This window comes from Pongo pygmaeus, chromosome 1 (genome assembly GCF_028885625.2).
Source record: "Pongo pygmaeus isolate AG05252 chromosome 1, NHGRI_mPonPyg2-v2.0_pri, whole genome shotgun sequence".
In the NCBI taxonomy this organism is placed as follows: domain Eukaryota; kingdom Metazoa; phylum Chordata; class Mammalia; order Primates; family Hominidae; genus Pongo; species Pongo pygmaeus.
The window spans coordinates 51,360,383-51,388,182 of record NC_072373.2 but is presented as its reverse complement, the minus strand read 5'-3'; the positions used below and the strand labels follow the sequence as shown (position 1 = coordinate 51,388,182).

The 27,800-nt window shown below is 36.6% G+C and overlaps 1 protein-coding gene and 1 pseudogene across 1 annotated transcript in view; one reads left to right on the top strand and one right to left on the bottom strand.

Annotated features, from left to right (window-relative positions):
• NEK7 (NIMA related kinase 7) overlaps positions 1-27,800 on the top strand; it is a 157,116-nt gene that overhangs the window by 27,364 nt on the left and 101,952 nt on the right. The window lies entirely within an intron of this gene.
• LOC129036627 (proline-rich protein 13-like) lies at positions 13,444-13,852 on the bottom strand (annotated as a pseudogene).

The following is a 27,800-nucleotide window of genomic DNA, read 5'->3' as shown; positions in this document are numbered from 1 at the left end:
TTATCTCTTCAGTTGATTAGCTTGACTTCCTGTCAATCTGTTTGACAGACAAATTTTACATGGCTATTGTTGGAAAATGTAGAATATATTTTTAATTTTAAATAGTCAGACTGCTTACATATTCATATAACTGTTTCATTTTTCTAGATCATTCAAAGATCTAGGGGATTTGTGACTGATGTTTGATTTAATAATTCTTAAATGAAATTGATTTGTGTTTAAGGCACGTTTACCAACATCAAAACACACATGCACACAATGCAACAACCATGGCAACAACAGTAACAGCAAGATTACCCTTACTTCCATTAATGAAATCACAATATATATATTTTTAAGATGGGATCTTGCTGTGTTGCCCAGGCTGGAGTGCAGTGGTGCCATCATGACTCACTGCAGCTTCAAACTCCAGGGCTAAAGTGGTCCTCTTGCTTCGGCCTCCCAAGTAGCTGGGACCAAAGTTGCACACCACTATGCCTGGCTAATTGAAATTTATATATTTATTTATTTATTCATTTATTTATTTAGTTAGTTAGTAGAGACAAGGTCTCCCTATGTTGCCCAGGCTGCTGTTGCACTTCTGGCTTCAAGTCATTTTCTTCCCTTGGGATCCCCAACAAAATATTTTTAACCAAAATAGAAAGATAGTGGTGATTTTGGGAGTCTTGTGGCAAGACAGTTTTGAAAGGTACTAGGAAAACTTACAGTAAAAACAGTGTCTTACTGTTGTTTTTAGTATACAAGCAAGCATCTAATATAGACACTGAACACATTATTATAGATATCTGCTTTTCCTTTCTGAGGCACTTCTTTTACATAGTAGTCCATGCTCTCTCTATTTTTTTTTGGTCAGAAGAGAAGCTTTTTGCTTAGTGATTCTGTGTTTGAACTTTGTTCTTCATAAATAGTGTCCATCAGTTGAGATAAGCCAGATTTTCTGGCAGATATTTGCGTTTTTAAAGAAGGGTTTTCAATGATTGGCGTCTTCTATGGTGTGTTGTCCAAATTTGTGAAATTGTGTAAGAAATATATATATTTTTAACTTTATATTCCTCTAGCAGGGAGCAAGTGAATTATCTCATGTCTAAAAATGCCTCAGTAGAGCTTTATTGGTAGATCTGTGAAAGTCTTACTCTGACTTGTAGAACTAGATATCTAATTTAAGTTACAGTGTTCCAATATTTTAAAAATTAGAAATTTGTAAGAAACACCTTATTTTGACATATTGAAAATTGCCAGCCACCTCTGACCATCCATGAAATGTAAGCTTTATAATGAGTGTGAGGACCAAACAGTACCTCCCATCTATAGGTAGTGCTGCCTGGAATGTCCTCTCTGCCCCATTTTCTCTTCTCTCGATTTTATTAAAATTGGGGCAAGGAGTGCTGAGTACCAGGATGGCAAGGACTACTGAGAGCTATGATTTTATTAAAATTGACAGAAGAGGAAATGGGGCAGAGAAGGCATTATTTGTTCAGTTTGATTGGTGATTGGTTGCTGGTTGTCTTCCAGATAAGTTGTCATTTTTATTTCAGTTTCATCAGGCTGTACCAGTAGGCACGTTCTGAAATATTAAAAGTGAAAATGAAAATCTATGAATCATCTTTTTTTGCTAAAACTCATACACATAGTCTTGGATCTAGAAGATAATCATATCTCGAAGGAGTTATGCTGCAGCCCTTAACTAGCTGGAAGATTTATGTTAGCAGATCACCTTTCTAATGGTCATATTACTTAACTTATGGCAAATATGTTTAGAACAGTAAAATGACTAACAGAAATTATTTTTACTTGTGAAAGGATGTATTTGAAATTATTTCTTTAGCTACTGAAATATTTCTGCTTACTTATTTTCTGTTTAGCAATGAATTCAAGTGATGTTAAGGCATATCGGTTGTATGTGATATATGGCAAAATATAATATTGAAACCATTAAAATAAATATTTAGATTTATTGAACTTCCCTTTACCTTTAGAATTTCCTTTAAAGGTTTCAACGGCCAGGATATTGTGTAAAGAGCAAAAGAGCAAGTTTTTGTTTTGTTTTGTTTTGTATTGTTATTTGCCAGTTATCATACAGGCTGGCAAGGAATGCTGAGACCTACTTTGCAGTTCTTTGACCTACTGGATTGCCTACATAACTAGCTACAGAAGCAGCTCAAAGATAGAGGATGGCTGGTGCATTTGTTGTTTGGCATAGTTGGTAAGGATGTACAAGGATGTTTGGGGCCCATGACAGACGGTCTTTCCTGACAGTCTGACCTTTGCCCATACACATTCTTGGTTGAACTCAAGTTTTCATATGAGTATACCACCCCATCAGCAATTCAGATTAGATATGCTGTCAGGTGCTGAGGAAAAATTCATTCAGTTTATCTCATACAACACTTGATGAGGACAATTATCAACAGAATGAGGCCAACCTGCAGTATTCACCTCAACCATGTACCCTAGGATTCTGGACTCAACAAATTGAGTAAAGTCCCAGAGAGTACTAGTAGATATTACTTCAGATAATCATTTAGCTCCCTTCCTTATGGGAAGTATGGATTGTTCCATCTGAGCAGTGGTATTAATTCATACATATCTTGGTCAGCCAGCATGTAGTTTAGGCCAGTATGTTATGCATTATGACTTGTGCAAAGGAGTTTTAAGCTGACCTGCTGATTTTCCAGAGTTTGCACAGCCCCGTTGACTGTGGTAACTAAAGTTAAGGATAGATTTCTGACCATTTGCTCTATGGCATGAATTCCACTCTCAGGGAAAAGTACTTGCACTGCTATGTGGAACGAGAAGCCTGCATGTCCTCTGGGTAGTTTAGCCTAGATGAGGCACATGTTGTCTTCAATACCTAAACAGTCCAATTATGTGCCAGGCTTCCTTTTGGTAGGTGGGGGCTGCAGGGTAAGTAATTTTTCCTTTATTGTCTCAGGGCAGTCAGCATTGCTCCTGAGAATTTGACCTCGATGGCTAGTCCCTATATCTCATCAGGATTAATGAACCACCCCTGGACCCTCATGTGAGTCAGCATCTCTTCCAAAGCCATTGCCAAGGGAGAAAGGCTTGTTCCACATCTCAGCATTGATGCAAACAGCAGGAGAATTCAGATACTCCCATGGCTGCTCAGTAAATCTGTTTTGGAATCTGAAAATAAACTGATCTTAATTTTCTGGTACCCAAGGGATTGAGAAAGAGACAGTAGCAATATCCAAGATGGCATACCAGGTCTCATTAGTTTGTGCAGTTGATTCAGTCATGGTCACAATGTCTGGAACACCCAGAGCAACAGGGACAACAACTGAATTCAGTTGGTGAGAATCCACTGTAGGCTGCCAGCTCTCGTTAGTGTCAGTATCTAAAAGAACCATACAAGTTTGGATTGCCCACCTTGACCTTTCTTCCTGAAGTCTTCCCCGTGGGTGGAAAGACTTTGGCTGCATCTCTGGTCCCTTTATCTTTAAAGGATAGCAAATCAGGGTACAAAGGTACAAGGTTATGTAATGGAGGCAATGAAGGAGTAATTTATTCTAAGGTTGCCACTCAGATTCTTAGTTCCTCTAGTAGAGGGGGATTGATTTCTATGGAGGAATCTGACTCTATAGAGGCACTTCTGGTTTTAATCAGACTGCTTTGCTTTCAACCAGCTACCTGCTTCAGGGCTCCCATAGCTCAATTTCTGGCGCCAGTTTTTTGGGTGCTGATCCCATCTGTGTTTGCTTAGGGAATCCTTGTTTTAATAGTCATAGTGACATTGCCTTTTGGCTTTCCAAAAAGTCATTGTCTATCTCAGCACACTGCTCGCTCTACCTTTTTTTTTGTTGTTTTGTTTAGGTGAGAACCTGGATTTCATAGAGAATGCAAGGAGTAACACAGTTTTAGAGGAAATGACTAAGTAAGCTGATTGGCTTACCACAACTTCATAGGTGATAAAAGTAGATAAGACTTAGTGATGAAAGCTAGACAATTTTTTAAAGCACAGCAAACAGCAGGAGTATCAGCATAGTAGTACCAGTTTTCTTTCCGATAAGTTCAGTGGAGAGAAGTGATGGCCCTTCATGGTGGTTACGCTTGCATGAGTTGTGTGGCAGCTGAGGAGCCCAGAGCTAAGGGCTCAGTACTTTTTGTAGCAGCTAGCAGGCAAGACTGACACCATTGGCAGCGAGTGAGCAGTTGTACTGAAGTCCCTGTAGTTACCTTGACCTGTGCCACTAGCTATATAGAAAGGGCTCAGGGACAGAAGATACTTAGACCTTGTAGTTTTGTCTGCTTCTTGAGGCTGTGCTGCGAACACTTGGCTCTCCTGATATATTATTATCAATATGAAACACCTAAAATATTATAAGAATAGGTATTTTTCAAATAATGTGCGTGAAATAGTATAGTAATACTATATTTGAGTTCTGCTTTCAGAGTTAATAAAACACTTGTATAATTTATGTCGCGAAGTCATCCTGACTACTTGGTGAAGTAGGCCAGGAAAGTTGATCATCTCCATTTTTCAGAAAAGAAAACTGATGCTCAGAGAGGGTAAGTGGCACATGGCAGATTATATGTGAAAGTTGTGCAACCAGGCATTGAACCTCATCTGTTTTCTTTTACTATCCTAAATCAAGTGCGCTTGAATGAGTAGAAAGTGATGATTTGTAGGTTATGGATAATATTTACATATCTGAATATTTCAGTAAAATTGTTACTCTCTTGAAACTTCAAAATCCTAAGCTAACAGTTTGCTTAGGAAATACATTGGTGTTAAAATTTAGTTCAGTTTATGTGTGGCATGTTACGTAATTTGAATATAAGTCTGAATTAAGATTTTAATGGTATTAGTATCATATAGGAAAAGAGTGGAAAAGAATGCTATTTGAGAGGATTTTTTAAAAACATTGTTATTTTTGTTTAATTTTCATGTCATAAGTCCCTGGTGGTATGAACTGACATCTTACAATTTGATAAGTTATATTTAAAGCACAATTGAGAGAAAAAGTTGATATTTATTTGCATCTTTCGAGTTAAAAGAACTAAAGATTCATTCTAACTCTGAGTGGTATGAACAGTAAGCAGTAGGATACTACTAAGTAGAAGGTCATAGTAGTCAGGCTAGTGTTAGGTCAGACTTTCCATTATTAATCCTTCTTTTGGTATTTATAACTTTTGGTTGAAAATTCTGAGGAACAATTTGTATACAAATTTTCAGCCTGGGTTGGACAAATATGACCCACTTATAGGCCTCATTAAACATTTGGATTAATGTTAAGGGCTTTTAAGATGAAGGCAAATTTTATGTTTTAGAATATGTTTTCAAAGTATTTGTTCTTTTGGGACAAACAGCTTTAAGTTATTTTATTCATTCCTTCTGGGGCTGCTTTATTTTTAGTATTAAACTCAGAATAGCTACCAAGCTCAAGTGATAAACTTTAAAAACCTATAGATTGTAATCATTATGAATCAAAACAGCGTTTAATCTCAAGAAGCTGTTGGATGTGAATAAAGAATTTGTGTATTAATTGATTAAAAAGTTAAACTTATCTCCAGGTTTCAATGATATTTTTAAAAAGAGAGGAGGGTCATTATTTTGTGGCTACTTAATTATTTAATTTGTATTGCCATATAGGCAAATGTTAAGCATGCAACATCTTGAATAATTCTTTCCTATACTTTGAGTAATTTTATTTTGAAAAATGCTTGCACTTTATTTGAAACACATGAAACAGAAGTATTTTAATGAAAATATTACTGCAACATTAAGTTTTCTGTTCTTGAAGATGTATAAAAAATACCCCATTTTATCTTCCTGACATGATCAGAGTTGCTGTCAAAATCCACTGTGAAAACTTGTCATTTAGTGAATATTAAAGCATTCATCTGGGAACATGTTGTCAGTTTTCAGTCAGTTGCAACAAACAACAGACTTTTAGAGACTCCTCTAAATTTCAGCATGCCTCCATCTTCTTAAATCTATACCTCTGATATTTTCTCACACAACAAGTAAACCAACCTAAACTAGCAGAGAGGTGGAATTTTTTGCCAGTATTTTTCTTTAATGCTTTTGGATGACTTAAGCTTTAATAAAATGAAGATTTATTAAGAGTATACTGTTTTATGGACTTCTAGAATAAAAATACAGTTTTACTAAATAAAATTGAACAGAATTAATCAGATATTATAGAGAAGACATGCTTCTCTGTGTATTTAGAGGATACTCTTTAAAGTCCCTTATAACTCTGAATTTAAAAATCTGTGACTCATTCTGGTCCTAGATCTTTTTTTTTGCATTCTTATAAATTCAAATGTATCTGTAATTAAGTAATTGTTAATGGAATTACAAATTGAGAAACTTAGTATCTTTTCCTAGGAATGGTTTGTTTCTTTTTTATTTTTACCTTTATTAGGAGAGTGGCCCTGGAAGAGAAGGATGATAATTTTTTTGTTTTATTTCCAACAAACATAATTTGTTATAATCTTATTAGAATCTTGGCTTTTCTAGACCAGTAGAAGGATTTTGCTATGCTTCCTATTAGATAAACAGTAAAGAGGTGGTCATGAGTTTTATATAGTATTTTGTTTAGTGCGTTTGCTTTTATTTCATACTTTGATGTATTCATATTATTTATATATTTTTTAGAGTGTTTTGAAACAAGTAGTAACATCAACACTTAAGTTTACAAAATATTTTTTTTTCTAACTCGGTAGATCCAACAGGGAAACTCACACATCAAGGGGTCCTAGGCCTTTACTCCCGCTGGGTCCTGGCAGAAGTGAAATGCTCTTTTCACTATGTGGCTATTATAAACTGTGCTGTCCTGAACGTTTTTGTGTGTCTTTGTGCACATGTTAGAGTTTTTTTGGAGTATATACTAGGAGAAGAATTGGTGGGTTGTAGGTACGTTGTCCTTCAAATATTTCTGCCTGTAGTATATGTGAGTTCCAGCTGTTCCATATCCTTGTTTTATTTTGACAGAATTTAATTTTTTTAGCCTATCTGATGAGTATGAAGTGGTATCCTGTTGTTTAATTTGCATCTCCCTGATTTGTGATGAGATTGAGAATATTTTCATATGCTCTTCTACAAATTACTTGTTAATGTCTTTTGCCAGTTAAAAAAATTAGGTTGACTTTCGCATATTGATTTTTTTCATAAATCCTAGATATGAATTCTAAGTTAACTAACTTACATTGTATGTTAGTTAACATACAATATGTACAACTATGCATTGTACAACTATGCATTGTACATATTCTTTTTATTGATCTGTGACTTTTCTTTGTACTTTTTAAATTACCTCTCTTGATGAACAGATATTTCTAATTTTAACGTAATTGAATTTGTTAGTCGTTTTTTTATAGTTTGTAATACTTGCCCTGAAGTGTATTTTTCTTTACCTAGATGTTGTGAAGAAATACTTGTCTATTTTCTTCAAAAAGTTGTAAAGTTCTACTTTTCATATTTAGTTCTTTAATCTGCTCTGTATAGTACAAGGTGGTAATCCTTTGTTTCTGTGTGTATACATGTGTGTATGTATTTATTGATTCAAAATAATTGATAACCAGCTATCCTGATACCATTGATTGAATAGTCTATACTTCATCCACTTGCTTGTAATGCCACTTGTCTCAAAGGTTTTTTCCTGCATAGTAGTTCCGGTGTTCTCCCTGTCTTTTCCTGCTTCAATTGCACTTTCAATAAGCTTGGATCTCTGTTTAGGAAAGGCCCTTTACCTTGGTAAGGGTTTTCAAAAATTTCTTGGCTATTTCTGGCCCCCTTTTTTCATATTTTAGAATTAATTTTTTATATGTACAAATACACATACGTACTTTTTTCAGGAAGTTGTTCATTTTATCTATGTTTTCAGATTTACTGATGTAAAATTTATTTTTTTATATTCTTCCTTTCTTCCCCCCACATTTCTTATTTGGCTGGATTTGTAGTTATGCTGCTCTGTAATTTTTTATTTATTTTTGCTTTCTCCCTTTTTTTTTAATTGATCAGTCTCACCATAGATTTGTCTATTTTTGTCAATTTTTTTTTTAAAGAACCAGCTTTTGGTTTTGTTGAATCTGTCTTTGTTTTCTATTTTCTCTATTTCTGCTGTTTGCTTTTTAATTTATTGGTGTTATGTGGAAATTGATTAGATATGGGTGAGATAGGGTTGAATGAAAGATTACTCCAAGGTTTCTTTGGTAGGGACCAGGTAGATAGTGGTATTTACCAGCTGAAGTGGAAATAGTTGGAGGCAATTTGAGGGGAAGAGGTGTAGTACTTCTCAGCAAATGCAAAAGAACTGAAATCATAATAAACAGTCTCTTAGATCACAGTCCAGTCAAATTAGAATTCAAGATTAAGAAACACACTCAAAACCACAACTACCTGGAAATTGAACAGCCTGCTCCTGAATGACTCCTGGGTAAATAATGAAATTAAGGCAGAAATAAAGAAGTTCTTTGAAACTAATAAGAACAGAGACAACATGTGAGAATCTCTGGGACTCAGCTAAAGCAGTGTTAAGAATGAAATTTATAGCAATAAGTGCCCACATCAAAAAGCTAGAAAGATCTCAAATTGACAACCTAACATGACAACTAAGAGAACTAGATAACCAAGAGCAAACAAACCCCAAAGCTAGCAGAAGACAAGAAATAACCAAGATCAGAGCAGAACTGAAGAAGACAGAGACATGAAAAACCCTTCAAAAAATCAATAAATCCAGGAGCTGTTTTTTTGTTTTGTTTTGTTTTGTTTTTTGAAAAAACTAATAAAATAGACCGGTAGCTAAACTAATAAAGAAGAAAAGAGAGAAGAATCAAATAGACACAATCAGAAATAATAAGGGGAATATCACCACTGACCCCACAGAAATACAACCAACCATCAGAGAATACTGTAAACACCTCTATGCACATAAACTAGAAAATCTAGAAGAAATGGGTAAGTTGTTGGATGCACACATCCTCCCAAGACTGAACCAGGAAGCAGTTAATCCCTAAATAGACCAATAATGAGTTCTGAAATTGAGGCAGTAATATAAATAGCCTACTAACCAAAAAAAGCCCAGGACCAGACAGTTGAAATCTATGAGAGGTACAAAAAGGAGCTGGTACCATTTCTACTGAAACTATTCCAAACAATTGAAAAGGAGGGACTCTTCCCTAACTCATTTTACGAGGCCAGCATCATCCTGATACCAAAACCTGGCATAAATAAAACAAAAAAAGAAAACTTCAGGCCAATATGCCCGATGAACATCAATGCAAAAGTCCTCAGTGAAATACTGGCAAACCGAATCCAGCAGCACATCAAAAAGCTTATCCACCATGATCAAGTTGGCTTCATCCCTGGGATGCAAGATTGGTTCAACATATGCAAATCAATAAATGTAACCTATAACATAAACAGAACTAAAGACAAAAACCACATGATTATCTTAATAGATGCAGAAAAGGCCTTTGATAAAATTCAGTATCCCTTCATGTTAAAAACTCTCAATCAACTAGGTATTGAAGGAACATACCTCAAAATAAGAGCCATATATGACAAATCCATATATGACAAGCCATATATGACAGCCAATATCATATTGGATGGGCAAAAGCTGAAGCATTCCCCTGGAAAACTGGCACAAGGCAAGGAAGCCCTCTCTCACCACTCCTATTCAACATAGTATTGGAAGTTCTGGCCACGGCAATCAGGCAAGAGAAGGAAATAAAGCGTATTCAAATAGGAAGACAGGAAGTCAAATTATCTTTGTTTGCAGATGACATGATTCTATATCTAGAAAACCCCATAGTCTCAGCCCAAAAGCTTCTTAAGCTGATAACCAACTTCAGCAAAGTTTCAGAATACAAAATCACTTTTGGATACTGAGTTTTATGAACTTTATTGGAAATCTGGATGGAGATGTTTAGGAGAGAGGTTGAACTTGAGATGAAGACTCTATTTTTTATTTTTAAGTTAAATTTGTTTATTTATTTTTTGTCTTCTGGAATTTCTAGCTTTTTGCATTTTCTTTTTCTTTCTTTTTTTTTAAAGTTCGGGGCACATGGCAGATTTCTTATATAGGTAAACTTGTTTCATGGGGGTTTGTTGTATACATTATTTTGTCACCTGGGTATTATGCCTAGTACCCATTAGCTATTTTTTGTGATTCTCTCCCTCCTGCCACCCTTCACCCTCCAATAGGCCCCAGTGTCTGTTGTTTCCCTCTATGTTTCCATGTGTTCTCATCATTTAGGTCCCACTTATAGGGGAGAACATGTGGTATTTGGTTTTCTGTTCCTGAATCAGTTTTCTAAGGTGAGTGGCCTCCAACTCCATCCATATTCCCACAAAGGACATAATCTCCTTCTTTTTTATGACTGCATGGTATTCCATGGTGTATATTTACCACATTTTCTTTATCCAGTCTACCAATAATGGCCGTTTAGGTTGATTCTGTGTCTTCACTGTTGTGAATAGTGCTGCAGGGAACATACAGGTGCATGTGTCTTTATGATAGAACAATTTATATTCCTTTGGGTATATAACCAGTAATGGGATTGCTGGGTTGAATGGTATTTTTGTTTTTAGGTTTGAGGAATCGCCACACTGTTTTCCACAGTCGTTGAACTAATTTAGACTCCACCAACAGTGTATAAGTGTTCCTTTTTCTCCACAACCTTGCCAGCACCTGTTATTTTTTGACTTTTTAATAATAGCCTTTTGACTTTTTAATAATAGCCACTTTGGTGTGAGACGAAGATATTGATATTTGATATTGACAGTGGAGAGCAGTTGGAAGAAGGGGGAAGACAAAAGGAGTTTTTTTTGGGAAGCTTTAGTGGGAAGCTTTTCTGGCTTGTCACCATCTGTGTTTCTATTTTATTAAAAAAATTCTGAATTGCTAGGGCACTTGGGCATATATATACAATAACTGACATATAAGTACCTTTCAGTAGACTAAAAAAAAACAGGGAGTTGTCACCTTTGCCTAGGGCCTAGCACAGCTGAAACATTTTAAATGCATTTGTGGAATCAACCCCTGACTCTCCACAAGAGTATACATACTGTTTTGTCATGTACACATGATTTAAATGGAATGTATTATGGATGCTCATTCTAGAGGATTCTAGAAAATTACCATTTAACCATATATCCCCCATTGCCTTGAACTGTTTAATGTAAATAGAGAGCAAAGATTGACTTTTTAAATCAAATTTTAATTTGTCTTTGAAATTTAACCTGAATATGGGCCAGGCACGGTGGCTCATGCCTGTGATCCCAGCACTTTGGGAGGCCGAGGTGGCTGGATCACCTGAGGTCAGGAGTTTGAGACCAGCCTGGCCAACATGGTGAAACCCCATCTCCACTAAAACAAATATACAAAATTGGCCAGGTGTGGTGGTGCACATCTGTAATCCCAGCTACTTGGGAGGCTGAGGCAGGAGCATCGCTTGAACCTGGGAGGCGGAAGTTGCAGTGAGCTGAGATTGCGCCACTGCACTCCAGCCTTGGTGAGTGAGACTCCATCTCAAAAAGAAATTTAACCCGAATATGCACTACTATTTTAAATGTATTATGATTTATATTAATTATAATTTAATAAATAGACATTTATTAATGTATTTAAGGAAGATAAGTAATGTTCTTCCAATGGTCTGAGATATTTCTTTTAATAAAATATATCTTCTGTTATTGTTCCTGCTACCAGAAGACATTTTTCTTCTCAGATTTCGGTCTTAGTATGATGATTAAGATAAAGTTAATAATTTATTAATTGAAAGTGAGTCAGACTCTTATCCATTACTATATTCTAGGAAAATTGGAAAGTTTAATGTTATTAATTCTAAAGCTTAATGCTTCTGAGAAGCTCAAAGGGCATTATTGCTTATAGACCAATGTCTACAAAGCTGTATTTAAAAGTCAGGAAAGGGTTATCACAAGCTTATTTAGTGCAGCAACCAAGTAAAAGATGCACGAAAACAGAGTTCTCAGGTGACTTCTTGATGTTTCTGTAAATTATCTGTCTGGCTTTGGAATAAGCACTTATTTGTGGAAAATGTATTATTTATAGTTTGGAGTAAATGTTCTTAGAAAAGTTACCCAGTTTGATGCTTTGTCGAGAGCTGGATTTAAGTTTAAATCTTGGTTCCCCACTTGCTAGCTGTGTGACGTATCTGTTAGGAATGGATTTAGCTTTAAGTAATAACAGTGGCAAAACTACAAAGGGGTTTATTTTTCTCACATAATGAGAAATCTTTTTCAGTGACAGTAATTATAGTAATGTTCAGCGATGCCAGGGCTGGAATCTCTGTGATTCTTTGACCTTTTTCTCATAAAAAAAACCTGGCTGCTTTAGCTTGAGGCATCATATCCACATGGTGGGCTGGGAGAAAGGAGGGAAGGGCAAAGGCAGCTTTTATCAGGACAAGATAATTTTGCTTATGTCTTTGGCCAAATCTAGGTTATGTGGTTAAGTCGAGCTGAAAGACTGGCTGGCAGATGAGTAATTAGCTTTTTAGGGTCTGAGGTAGAGGCATGCAAGGAAGAGTTTGGGAATGGACGTGGGGTTGGTTAGTCTACAGAGTCTGCCACAGTGACTGTGAGTGCCACTGGTAACCTGAATAAGCCTCACTTTTCTCTTGGGTATAGTAATAGAACCACTGGTGGTGGGACTTGGACTTTTTATGTACTACTGAATCTAGCATCTAACACAAGGCCTGGCAGATGTATTTGTTTGGTGAACTAATACATGAAGATTATTATGAGAATTATATGAGGTATATAAGGTACTTGGCCCGGTACTTGGCACATAGTAGTATATAAATGGTATCTACTTTAGTGTTCAAGCTATGTAGAAATATAAATTTCTATAATGTAATTATATTTGTTTTATTAGTCACTTACTGTATAATATTGAAGTTTCATTAGTTTCTTGACAGTTAACGTTTCTAATAAAGAATAGTTTTTGACTGGTGTGGTCTTTGCCTACTATGTAGATGCAGTGACAAAGATAGAGAAATAATTAATGTATGTGAATACCAATATGATAAGATACTGTGAAGTTTCTTAATAAAGCACTTTTCTTTGAAAATGTGGATTGGATATAATTGCTTTTTTAAGAAATTTTTTATCGAAGTGCAACAAACAAATAGTACATTACATATTTAAGTGTACAGCTCAGCAATTTCTTTTCAAACTTGTTTTCAACATTTAGTTCATCATCTTCAGAATTAGCTCCCCTGCTTAACTCATTAGCTGTATGATCTATCCAAGCAGCAAGAAGATGGACATGCCATGGCAATCCTCTTCCCATTTTCCCTAGTCACTCAGGGCTGAACAGCAGGGTTAGGCTCAGGTGGGGGTAGGGGTGGGGAGCACAAGGGCTACTTTCCCCTGGTACGATATGGCATCTGAAGCTCGATGGGAGAACAGAGCTGGTGAGACTTGAGGGAAAGGTCCAGGGCCTGTATTCAGTCAGAGTCACTGATGGAAGAGGAGGAGGAATGCTTGCCATGCTTGTGGTGCTTGTGCATCTTTTTATGAGCTTTCTTCATTTCCTTCTGCATCTTCTCGTCCACTATCACTCCTAGTCCGAACATGCCAGGAGCCAAGGGATTCACAGGAGGCGTCCCAGGGGCAGGCGGTGGGTATGGAGGAGGGTAGGGACCCGAGGATTGGCATCCTGGATACCCTGGCTGTGGCACAGGATGAGGGGGCCCACCTGGGGGGAAAGCTGGATTGCCCTGGGAGAGGAAGAAAGGGGCCTTGGGGAAAGGGTGGATTGATAGGTGGTGGGTGGGCAGGATTGGAACCTCCAGGGTACCCTATGTTGGGGGGATACGGATTTGGCCCTGGCTGGCCAGCATTGGGATTCTACATGTTTAGGTGTGTCCTCCAGCCTTTCCACCATCTCCTGGGCTTGATGCATTCTCCTCAGCTCAATACATTTTTAGAAGGGAACCCCCATGTGACCACACACTAGGTGAAAATGTAGGACATTAAGAGCACCGTGGAAGCTTTCCTTGGGCTTCCTTCCCTTGATCCTGGTTACTAGTCCGGTGGCCAGGAGGTGATAAATCCTGATGGGGCCTGTGTATCCTATGAGGTAGAAGCGTCTGTATTGTCTTCAGGTGAAGGAGGAGTGGGCCTCTTCTGCAGGCCCAGAGAGTTTAAGGTGATCTGGGGTTTCAAGATTTTCAAGCCTGTCGACCCACGTGTCCTTATGTAAAGTCTCAGTCTTGGTTCTTCCGAGACAGGATCCTGTGCTTGGAATAGCAGATTTGCCAGGATTGAGTATTCAGTGTTAAGTATTCAGGGTTTTTTGGCAATTGGTTGCCCTGATAATTAAATCCTTGGCCTGATTCTCAGCTCTTTCTGCTTTCTAACTGTGAGGAAGATGAGAATCTCTTTCCGTTCTCCACAGAGGCTTTTTAACCTTTCACATGTCACCTCAAATGATTCTCAGTTTTTAATTCCCTCTCCCGACAATTTGTCGGTAGCCCCCAGCAAAAGCTGATTCTATAGTCCTTATAATTACTACTTCCTGTCAGCCTTTCAGATGCCTGAGATATTTCACTTCCCAATAAATTTCCTACAGTTGGTATCCTGTCCCACTTCGTGGTTGGTGAAAGTTTTAATAATTGCACTACTGCTTATGCGAGGGGCTATCCATACTTCCACCTACCATCAGTAATGGGACTCCTCATTGCCAACCAGTGATGGAGCTGCAAATTCACATGTTTGAGTCTGCTTTCTGGTCCACTTTAGTAGCAGCTGACATTTAGCTGAATTCTCCAGGAAAGATTCAGAGATGGAGATCTGCATATATGGTGTTTATTGTATAATGCTTTTGGGAAGAGCACCATGAAGGAAGCAAGACTGGATAGAAGAACCTGAACTGCAATATGGTTGCAGTAGAGGTTGCAGCCAGTCCCCTGGGGGCATTCTGCATCTAGAACAGCCCTTCAGGAGGTGGTGTAGACCTTTGTTCAGTCACCTTGACCAGTCATTGGATGCAGCTGCTTAGAGAGAGACACAGGTGCGAGCCATCACTCCCTGCAGCTTGGGGAATGAATGCCTTAGTCCTGGAGGGTGATCTGCACAGCACACCATAGTATCCACTGCAGAAGCTTAGATACTGATTTTCAGATTTTCTTTGTTTTCTAGTGCACACATTTAATTAATTAGTTAATTGTGTGGTTTAACTCCTCTATACTGTACTTTTTTTTTTTATATTGCTTGTTCTGTTTGCTGCTGGAATTGTTTTTATCCCCTTTTAGTACTATTCGTTTTTGCTTTATATATTCTGGCTATGTTATTCAAATGTGGGATTGTTACGTCTTGCTGACGTGTATCTATTATTTTTATGAAATATTCCTCTTTATTTCTAATTCTTTTGGTCTTAAAAGCTACTTTGTCTAATATAAAGTTACGCCAGACTTTTTTTGGCCAGTGTCCACATAGTGTTTCTTTTTCATCTTTCAAAAAATGTTTTTATGTTCTGATATGTAAGACATGTCTTACAAGCAACTTAGAATTAAAAAAAAAGTTAGTTGGATAATTTTTGTTTTTCAATTGGAGCTTTTTGTTCATTCAGTGTCATACTAATATATTTGGATTTGAATCTGTCATTTTATTTGTTTTCTATTGTTCCATCTGCTCTGTGTCCTATTTTGCCTCCTTTCTTGCTCTCCTTAAGATTACTTGAATTTTTTTGCTACCTCTTGCCCCATTACCCTGCTCTTTGTGCATTCATTCATTCTATTGGTGAACACTAGAGACTTCAATGCATCTTTGACTTATTAAAACCAATATTTAATTAGGACTTTTATTGTTTTGTGGACAGTGCATTTTTTTCTTTTATAGATTTCAGATTTCTGAGAAATTCTCTATTTTCATCTAATTTATAGAACATATCAATCATAATTGTTTTAGTTTCTGATTATTCTAAAATCTGGTTCATATATGGGCCTATTTCTGTTCTCCTTATTTTGGTTTCCATATCCAATTTCTTGGCCAGCTTGCATTTTCTTCTAACTGTATACCAGATAACGTGTATGAAAACTTGTTGAGGCTTTAAATGGTACCACTATCTCCAGAGAAGATTCAATATTTTTTATTATGAGTATATCCCCTTTAGGTGCAGGCTGGTCTGTCTTCAGAGGTCTTGACTGAATGATGAGGGTGTTTACACAGACCTCTGCTCTTTGGTGCTTTCTTTTCTTCTTTTTCTTTTCTTTTCTTTTTTTTTTTTTTTGGAGATGGGGTCTTGCTCTGTTGCCCAGGCTAGAGTGCAGTGGCATGATCTTGGCTAACTGCAACCTCTGCCACCTGGCTTCAAGTGATTCTCCTGCCTTAGCCTCCTGAGTAGCTGGGACTACAGGCATGTGCTACCAAACCCGGCTAATTTTTGTATTTTTAGTAGAGATGGGGTTTCACCATATTGGCCAGGCTGGTCTCAAACTCCTGACCTCAGATGATCTGCCTGCTTCGGCCTCCCAGAGTGTTGGGATTACAGGCATGAGCCACTGTGCCAGGCCCTTTGGTGCTTTCTATACTGCAGTTTTGTCTCCCTAGCACTGAGTCTGCCAGAATCTTGGCTTTGCTTTTTATCCTGTTAGCAATGCTTTTGCTTTGGTTTCTTGGATTATTTGAGAGATTACAGACTTAATGGGTGCCCACTCTGTGGAGATTATGTGTTTATTCAAGTTGGCTTATTGAGATTTATAGGATTTTAGGTAGAGAGTGATTTTTGTGGTACATAATGTGTGGAGTATATTTTCATTATATGTAATTGCTTAATTTCTACTTATGTTTTTTTTTAAGTGGAAGAGGGTGCTGTTTTTGTGTGTTGTGTTGACGAGGGGATAACAGAAGCATAAATTAATGAGTCCCACCAGAATTTACTCCATAGGTCATATCTAAATTTATACAGTGGTTGGCTGCAAAGTATTTCAGTTTTATTTTAGGATACACTGAATGGGTCTGTATTCTGTTCTGTCTCTTAGAATTGTTTTATTAGTTTCATTTGAAAAGCCAGGAGTATATAGTGGTTTTTTTTTAAATATATAAAATGTTATGTACTGTGCCTGTTTTTGTAAATAAAGTATTATTGGCACATAGTCACATATGTCCCTTTATATATTTTTATGGCTGCTTTGCCATTAGAGTTGAACAGTTGGAACAGAGAGCATTTGATGCCTGTGAAGCTTAAAATACTTACTGTCTGACCCTTTACCGAAGGGTTGCTAATTCCTGCTTTAGATAGCAAACTAAAGTGATTCAGTTCTTTTTATAGAATCCATCATTAATATTCTAAGGAATTGGCTGTAGCTGAAGGAATATATCTTCTCTCCTTTCCTTTTGTTCTTATATAATTTTTATGCTTTTTTGCTCCCATTTTCTTCTCTTTCTGGAGCCTCACCCTGTTGATAGTCTTTTAGGAAAATCCAGGTGACACCAAGACACACTTGGAGTTTTTGCACCAGAGATTTGTAAGTACAGAGGAGGAGGCATGTCTTCCAACGTAGTGACCATAAACAAGAAACACTTGAAGGTCACAGTCAAGCTTTATTTAAAAATATAGCATATATCGAGATTGGTTTGAGAATTGGGGAACCCTTTGTTCAGCAAAGGCTTTTAATAAACTGTGTGGCAATCACAAAGAGCAGTGTAGTTTGGATTTAGCACCAAGCTAAAGTTTCGTGTCTTAGGACAGTTTATTACAATCATTCATCTCAGGGCATCTAGTCTGCTGACTCTTTTTGGCTTTACCTAAAAAGTCAGAGGTACTTCAGCCACGTCTATTTCCAAACCAGAAATAACTCAGACGTAGCCTCAGCAGCACTAGAGATCCACATTAGTTACACTGGCTTAGGATTTAAATGTTCACAGGCATCAATCATCATATTAATGTTTCAGTGCTGTTGTAGGTGTTGTCAGGAGTATTAAAAAAAAAAAAAAAAAAAGTGACCCAGCCTTTCTTCACAAGGAGGATTGGAGAGGGCTGGTTTGGCGCTTTCCTCACTTTAGCAATCCCCTGTCAATCATTGAGTAACTTGCCCAAAATCCTGTGTGGAAACTCATTACTGTTGAAGGTGTTATTTTTGGATGGAAGCAAATGATTGTAGCACCTCTAATGCTGTATGCACAGCCTCTCAGGCAGGTGGTGTTCCATGTCCATGTTCTCCCTTCCAGTTCACTGGGGAGTGTTACCAGAAATCACAGTGGCTACGCTGGTGCTGCTTTTCCCAGAATCTCTCTGTGTTAGTCTGTTCTGAAAAAAGTCTAATGGAATCACAGTTTCACGTGACTGGGGAGGCCTCACAATTCATGGTGGGAGGTGAAAGGCATGTTTTACATGGCAGCAGACGAGAGAATGAGAGCCAAGCGAAAAGGGAAACCCTTTATAAAACCATCTCACTACCATGAGAGTAACATGGGAGAATCTGCCCCCATGATTCAGTTATTTTCCACTGGGTCCCTCGCACAACACATGGGAATTATGGGAGCTATAACTCAAGGTGAGATTTGGGTGGGGACACAGCCAAACCATATAACTCTCCCTTATCCCAAATGACTCTAGGGTCAGGGATGGGAAGGCTGGAGAAAAAAATGGAAACAATAATACATTGGGAAAACACCTTTCTACCACTTCTTTTTTTTCAGGCTAGAATTGACATATTTGAATTACAAATGTTTTGGAGTAAAATAAAATACTATGACGTTTTCATGAGTTCTCACATGGCGTTTATAACCATCCTTCCCCGCTGCCAGTAATTTCTAAAGTCTGTTAATCTTTGTGATTGGGATGTATTTATATAAAATTGAAGAGGGTGAAATAGATGATACGTCACAAGCCTTCAGATGGAGTGTCACATTAGTTACAGTTCATGTTGGCTTAGGGCTGCATTTCTCGAGCCTGGTGCTTGAAACTATATCTTCCTGGAGCATCAGTTCCACTGAAAATTTTTTTAAAGAAAAATCTTTTGTATAATGAAGAGGAACATAAAAACAACCCATCTTTACAAGAAAAAGTAGATTTTGAATGAATTTCTTACTTACATGGACTTGCTTCTGGTTGCACCCCCAGGTACAGGAATAGACTTTATCTTCATTGCTCATGGAAAAGTTTGAGAAGCAATACATTAAGACAAACACACAAGTACTCTGTTACTTTAATGTCTAGGAGAAGTAGAGATTTCTGTCTGTGGGGTCATTGGTATCTATTCCAGAGAAGGGAAGCTGATTCTGTTGTGACTCAGACAATCTTACTGAATTTTGGAGAATAAAGCCCCTTTTCATCCAGTGAGGACTATGAGAAGTAACATCATGTGTTTGAAAACACTTTCTAGTCAGTAAAAACAGCAGTCATGACAGAAATAATAAAACTAACAAAAGAATGAACCTCACCCCCACATCTAAAGCAGGGGCTGCTAATAATGAGAGCTCAGAAAAAGAGCCATTGGTTTGACCTGTGGCCTAGAAAGTGACAGAGATTGAATTCATTTTTTTTTTTTTTTTTTGGTTTCCTTCCTTCCTTCCTTCCTGTTTTCTTTTGTAAAATATTTTTTCATAGATCCTTTTCGGAAAAGTAGTATAGTAGTCTTTGTATTTTGAGGATACAATGGAAAACTTTAGAGATGAGAGCGGCCAGTTGCAGGGGCTCATGCCCATATCCCAGCACTTTGGGAGCCTGATGTGGAAGGATGACTTGAGGCCAGGAGTTTGAGACTGGCCTGGGCAACATAGCGAGATCCTGTCTCTACAAAAAAATTTCTTAAAAATTAGCCGGGCATGTTGGCATGTGCCTGTGAGCCCAGCTACCCGGGAGGCTGGAGCAGGAGGATCTCTGGAGCCCAGGAGTCAGAGGCTGCAATGAGCCGTGATTGCACCACTGCACTGCAGCCCGTGCGACAGAGTAAGAGTCTGATACAAAAGAATAATACAAAAATAAAAAATAAATATGAGAGCAAGTCATAACACTTATTTTTTGCTGTGCTGTAATGTTGTTACATTACCTAAAATGGCATATATTGAGATGCTTGATTTCTTTTTGTTTTTAAAGTTTAATAGGTTAGATCTGTATTTGTTATTTTAAAAATGAAAACTCAGGGCCCGGCGCGGTGGCTTACGCCTGTAATCCCAACCCTGTGGGAGGCCGAGGCAGGTGGATCACGAGGTCAGGAGATGGAGACCATCCTGGCTAACACGGTGAAACCCTGTCTCTACTAAAAATATAAAAAAATTATCCGAGCGAGGTGATGGGCGCCTGTAGTCCCAGCTACTCGGGAGGCTGAGGCAGGAGAATGGTGTGAACCCGGGGGGCGGAGCCTGCAGTGAGCCGAGATCGCGCCACTGCACTCCAGCCTGGGTGACAGCGAGACTCCATCTCGAAAAAAAAAAAGAAACTCAGGTATTTCATTTACAGTTATTGGCTGAAATAACTATTCCAAACATTGCAATTTGAGGAATAAAACACATTTCATATAGATTTGTAACTAATGTGTGACTTGAGATCTGTTTTTTAAAAAAAAGGAATGGGGAGATATTCAAGAGACATCCGCGTGTGCCTGGGAGAGATGTTTGTGCTGCCTCCCAATTTTCCTTCTTCTTTTAAAAGGTAACATGTAATAACACCAATATTAACAACAACTAAAATGCCCCAGGAATAGTCCAGGCCCTTGCTACTGATGCTGCTCCCCTTCCTGCCTTCCTTCTTCTCCTACTTCCACTAAGTAATCATTCAGTGTCTGTGAATAAAAACCCCATTGCTTATTTTTGTTTGGATCCAATTTATACTCAGAAAGGCACTGAGCATGAGCTGCTTCTTTCATGTTCTTTGCCTGAGTCTAAAACAGCTTTATTAGTGGGGCCAAAAACAGCAGCAGTTTTCACAGGCATTGCCAAGTGCGCATCACTTTCAATGATACATCTGAATGCAAAGAACTAAACTGAAAATAGAGTGAACCTCCACTCCTATTAAATGAAAATACTGTGCCAGTCTCAAACCTAACTGTACATGATAATCATCTCTGTACCTTTTTATTTATTTCTAAATACAGAAATGTAGGTCCTACTTCAGACTTATCTAATCATAATCAGGGGTGGAGGTGTTGAGTGGCCCAAGCAGTTATATTTAAAACAAAAAAAGCTCCATGGATGATTCTGATAGCCAAGCAGGGGTGTGAACTACTTGTTCATAGTATGCACTCAGGATTACTTGGCCCAAAATAATTAGGTTTATATAACTGTATTTGCTCTGGGAGAAACAGATTTAATGTGTAATTAATAAATGAAAAGTATTTACTCATGACATACACTGCACACACATTTTTATTTTTTTGCTTTCTCATACACATCCTAAGGTACAGTCTCAGATTTGAGTTAATCCTTTTGCCTATTTAATAATGGTATGTGGAGTCTATTATTAGGTTCGCAAAGCTACAGAGTAAGAGCGAATAAAAAGATAAGTAAAAAAGCAGCTTACTGTAGCTTTTTTTCCCTTTAAAGTCAGTTTAAAATTTTTTTTTTAATGTTAGGAATATGAAACAAGTTTTTAGAAAGAGGAAAGTACCGCTTCTCTTCCATTGTGTTACAGTGGGTTTAGGGGGAAAGAGGAGGGAAAGAAGAAAGTAAAATTTTAAGGATTTAGTAAGGATGATATATTATTTATTGTCTTATTTCATCAGTATGGGATTTGGGGTTTGCTTAAACAAACAAAAGTAGTACCTTGTGTAATATTTTTGAAGACATCCACATTTTTGTGTTTTTGAGTTCTATTAATATGGCCTACTGGCTTTTGCAGTTTAAGTTAAAAAAAAAAACACTGTAACTTTAGTTTCAGAATTAAGTCTCAGAATTAAGTAATAAGGCAGAATCAAAATAATTAGGTAACAGAGACTTTGAATTAAGTACATTCATTAGGGAGTGAGTTACAGTAATAACCACAACACTGATTTCAGTAAAAATCAGTGAATATGGGAAGTGATTGGCTGATATGTGCTCATTTCGTTTTTGGGTCAGTGGTCCCTTGATTAAAGATTCTGTTTTATGTGCTACAAGCCTTTGTATTTAGAACTGTTAACGTATCAATATGTAGTAAGGAAGAAGATAAAATTGAACCAGCAGGTGTCAGCAAGAACCAAAATAAAAACTATTAATCCTGATTATCTCAACCTTTATTTTATTACTTTTTAGTGATGCTGCAGTGTAAAACAACTTTAAAATGATATTTTAGTGACACATGCCTGCATTCTAATGTAGATTCTTTCTCAGTATATTGCCCTATTGGGAAATGATCAGATATTTTAGAGAATATGTCTGAAATATGGCAACAGCTCCAAAAAGATTTAAAGAAAAAGACAAGTGCTGTGAACTTTTTCTCATTTCAGTGCCTTGAAAAATTTTTTTACATAAATTATCCTATATCAAAAAGCTTATATTTAACAGTTTTAATATTTCTATGGTTATATGTTATGCATTTTTCAGTATTCCATTCCTATTGATTAGTTAATAACCATAGGCATTTTATAGAAATAAGAGTAGCAATTCATAAACAACTGTCCTCATAGTGGGCTTAATTTTCTGATGAAAATATGGCATTTATTTATATGCTTTCAGCATACAATTTAAGATTTCATTTTAAGTCCATTCTAATTCAGTGAATAGTCAGGGGAAGGTAATGTCTGCTTTTCCAAAGAATTGAAAGGTTCATTACATTTCTCAATTTGTCACAATTTTTATTAAAATCCTATTACTTGTTTCTTCTTTCTCACTTGATGAATTGGTGAAAATACAAATTCAGTAGGCAAATATGATATCCAGTATTTTTGATAATCCTATTAGAGTAGTAAGCAATAAAATAATGAGTGACAGGAACATCGCTGAGACCACAAAGAAGGTATGTGGTAATCCAGGCCAGTCTGAAATACTTTCATTCTCTATGTTTTTTATTTCTTGTTATACCAAATAAAGACCTGCTATTTTAGATTTATCCTTAACTTATTAAATCTAATACTACCCAGAAATTTGATTCCTAGGTATTTACCAGAGTGTAGAGTGTATTGAAAACTTATGTGTGGACCGGTATGCAAATATTTATAATGGCTTTATTCATAATTATCCTGAAATGGAAACAATGCAGACCCCCCTCAGTTGGAGAATGAATATTGAGATACGTCCATTCAATGGAGTAGTACTCAGCCATAAAAATGAACAAACTGTGTAACCTTGATGAATCTGAAATGCACCATGCTAAGTGAAAGAAGTCACATTCAAAAGGCTTCATTTATATGATATCCTAGAAAAGATAAAACTATAGGGACAGAATACAGATTAGTAGTTGCCAATGATTGGAGGAAGGTTTGACACTGAAAGGACACAGGGGACTTGTATGGGCTAATGGAACTGTTCTATATTTTGATTCTAGTGATTGATTTCATTACTGAGTTTGTCAAACTTCTAGAAATTGTACATTAAAATGGCAATTTAATTGTATATAAGTTATACCTTAATTTAAAAAGTTCTAAAAATAAATGTTAAAAAGGGACATAGACTGAAAAATTAAAATGAAATAAAGATAATGTTAATATAGTTTTTCTTTTCCCAGACATCCTAATAGAACCCTTAGAACACTTTAACTTCATTTATCTCTCTATTTATCTGTTGGTTGTCATGTATTTCAATTTTAGATACATTTCTAACATGGCAATCACTTTTATCTGTGGTTTCTTGTAGATGTTTAATTAAATTTGCCCTGTTGCCATGCTCTTCATTTAACATTTCTTCCTATATCTTTATCCTTCTATCTGAGGTCATTTTGATTCTGCCTATTCTCTTTGCTATTTTGTGTTCATGTAGTCTTACTTGCTTGAGTGCCTGGCTATTTTTCATGATGTATTGGATATAGTATGTGCAAAATTGTTTGTACAAATAATCTGGAGTGTAAGATGGTATCCTCCTTGAGATGATTTTTACTTTTTGTCTAGGTAGCTGGGGGCAGTAGCTATCAGAAATCACTTTAATTTTAGGGTTTGAATAAATGTATGAAGTATAATGTGTTTTGTTTGTTTATTTTGGGACGGGGTCTTCGCCTGTCACCCAATCTGAAATGCAGTGGTACGACTGGTGCTGCAACCTTGACCTCCCAAGCTCATGCAGTACTCCCACCTCAGCCTCCTGAGGAGCTGGGACCACAGGCACCTGCTACCACGCCCAGTTAATTATTTTTATTTTTTGTAGAGACCGTGTCTCCCTATGTTGCCCAGGCTGGTAATGCATTTATTAATTAGCTTGATTGAGCTATTGCACAACATGTGCATATTTCAGAATATGTTTGTATGATAAATATATTCAGCTTTTGTCAATTAAGATAATTTTAGTATTTGAGATAATTTAATGCCATGAGAAGGCTTGTTTATGATGTTTAAGGCTTTCGAAGTCCTTAGCCAAATCATGGGGATGTTCACTGTAGTCCCTTTTTGAACTCTAGACTACAATTTCTGTTTCTGTGTTTCCAAGAGACTGTAAGAAATGCCATACAGCCTCTTAGCATCTCAACTGCATTTCCACAGTTTGCATAACAGTCAGTGGAAAAAACATGCTTAGATGTTGGGTTCGCTTTTCTTGGCTTCCTTCAGCCCTCAGATACTCTGGACCGCTAATATGTCTCTATTTCATTAGCTCTATGATGCATTAAAGCATATATGTGTATATACATATACACACACACGCACATATGTATACATATATGTATACACACATATGTAATATACATGTATATGACACATATGTATGTGTATATATGTATACTTTTTTTTTTTTTTTGGTAAAACTGTCCTCAGAAGGAGCGCTTGTCTGAACTATTTTGCCACTATGAAAGCAAAGACTGCCTATACTCTTTTTCATACCCATACACACATACAAATGTGCTTTTCTTAAAAACAGTGTTAAGATAATTTGTACATTTTATTATGCAAAGTGATGTTTTTGATTTAATAGATTACAAATTCTTATTAGAATAACTCAGCAAATATTTATTTACTATATGTTTATCCCTGTTCCAAGCACTGTAGGGATAAAGTGATACATAAAAGGATTTCCTAACCTTATTTGGCTTATATTTTGGCAAGGTAGATAGCTTCAACAAATAACTATGCAATTAACTAAATGTAATTTTGATAATGATAAGAATAATATCCTTTGAGTACGTATAACATGGAAATTTGTTTTTGAGTCTTAGTTTTTCATTTCACATTATATTTCATACATTTTAAAATATCACTAAAACATTTAATTTTTCTTTCTTTTTTTTTTTTTTTTTTAAAGATAAAATTGAAAAAAAGTTTATTTCCTGTGGCCTACAACAATTGTACACATTAACCATAATTACAATTGATAACATATGCCAAGACATATCAAATTTTTAGGAATCTCATACAATTTTGGAACACATATTAATAACACATCCACACAAATATATTTAATAAAGAAAGCATGAGGCACATTCTCTTTCTCTTTCTTCCTTTTTTTCTGGCAGTTTATTTAAAAGGTGAACAAAATATCTCTTATTAATACTACATAAAATTCTCGTTTAAACGAGGAAAACTGCAAGGCCTGGTAGCTCATGCCTGTAATCCCAGCACTTTGGGAGGTTGAGGTGGGAGGATTGTTTGAGCCCAGGAGTTCGAAACCAGCCTGGACAACAAAGTGAAACCCCCATCTCTAAAAATAAAGAAATAAGTAAGAAAACCAAATTTTACTTTTATATAAGTGTATTATTAATACTAAAGCTATGTTTATTAAAATCTTACAAACAGATCCATCCAATCTCAATCATCTTTGAACAAACAAAATAAGATTTCCATAAACTTTTATAAACCCTTATATATTTTTTTCTTGTTTTGTTTCTTTCCTCAGGTATTTATATATATTTACTTTTATGTACATGAATCTTTTTTCTTAATTCCTTCAATTTGAAATAACCTTTAAATAACCTCAAAACTTGACAAAATTACTTTTTCTTCAGAAAAAAAATCCCCACATTTCTTTATTAACCTCCCTTACCAAAAACACATTCAATCTCCTTTATATACTCTGCATACGGGACTTTTTTTCTTAGGTCTAGTAGTGTAAAAGAAATAGATTCTTACATTTTTAACTCTTAGTAACCCTAATTTCCCATTGAAAACCTAAAAAGGAAGCAATTTTAATGTTTATGTACTAGATACTGAGCCCACGACAGAGGGCAGAGCTGTATAGACAATGCTTGGAGGATCTGACCCCTCCTAGAATGTCCAGGAGGCAGAGCTGGGCCAGACAGAATGGGGCTATATTGAGCTTGGCTTTGCTCTGCAGCTTGTGGCATGGGTGCTATTGATACACATAAGTCCCCAGGCCTTACCACGGCCACTTGTCTAAGACACCTAATTTTTCTTTCTTTTACTTTCTCTCTCTCTTTTTTTTTTTAATGACAAAGATGGAGTCTCGCTATGTTGCCCAGGCTGGTCCTGAATTCCTAGGCTCAAGCGATCCTCCTGCCTTGGCCTTCCAAAGTGTCTGGGATTACAGGTGTGAGCTACCATGCTGGGTCTAATATTTATTTATATTTTTATTTGTTTATTTGGAGATGGAATCTCTCTCTGTCACCCAGGTTGGAGTGCAGGGGCGTGATCTCGACTTACTGTAATCTCTGCCTCCTGGGTTCAAGCAATTCTCATGCATCAGCCTCCCTAATAGCTGGGACTTCCTGGCTATTTTTTGTACTTTAGTAGAGACGGGGTTTCACCATGTTGCCCAGGCTGTTCTTAAACTCCTGAGCTTAGGCAGTCCGCCTGCCTGGGCCTCCCAAGATGCTAGGATTACAGGTGTGAACACTGTGTCTGGCCTATTTTTATTTTTTTAGGGACAGGGACCTACTCTGTCACTTAGGCTAGAGTGCAGTGGTGTTATCATAGCTTACTGTAACTTTAAACTCCGGGCTCAAGTGATCCTTCTGCCTCACCTCCTGAGTATCTAGGATTATAGGCACATGCCACCATGCCCAGCTGTTTTGTGTGTGTGATGGGGTCTTGCTATGTTGCTTAGGCAGGTCTTGAACTCCTGGCCCCCCAAGTTTTCCTCCCTTGGGCTCCTGAAGTGCTGAGATTGCAGGAGTAAGTCACTGAACCTGTCCTAAAAATTTTAATAAATATTTTCAATCTAGTGTTCTATTTTATGTATTTGCTGTAATTTATTTGGCCATTCTCATATTGTTAGACTTATACTTTGTTTCCAGTTTTTAAAAACGATAAATGCCTTTTTAATATGTACCTTCTTATATGTAATCCCAAATTTAGTCACTGATTAATTTTTTTAGAAGAGAATTTTGGGATTAAGAGTACTGGGTAAAAGTATATGAAAAAATCTTGATATTTATTGTCTTTTTTTTCTAGAAAGGTTGTATACCTATGTAAGCATTATATATACTTTGTATAATATTTATTATTTTGATAGGCTATCAACTGTATTATATGTCATTGTCCCTTCAATTTGTATTTCTTTATTAGTGACATTCAACATGCTTTATGGTTATTTCCAATATGTATTTCTTTGTGTCTATTAGGTTGTTAATAAAGTTAAGACAAAATTACTCTGCTTTATGAAGAGAAACATGGGGTTAACATTAAAGTAGGATTAGGTCTTCTAATTCTTTTCCAGTTCTGTGGTTTTATTATTTTATATTTGGATTATTATTTTTAACTTATTTCTTTGTTGAGAATACTTTAAAAAAGCTTTTAGCAGTGAGTGACAGGAAACAGATTCCAGAACCTTATTATTACAGGAAATT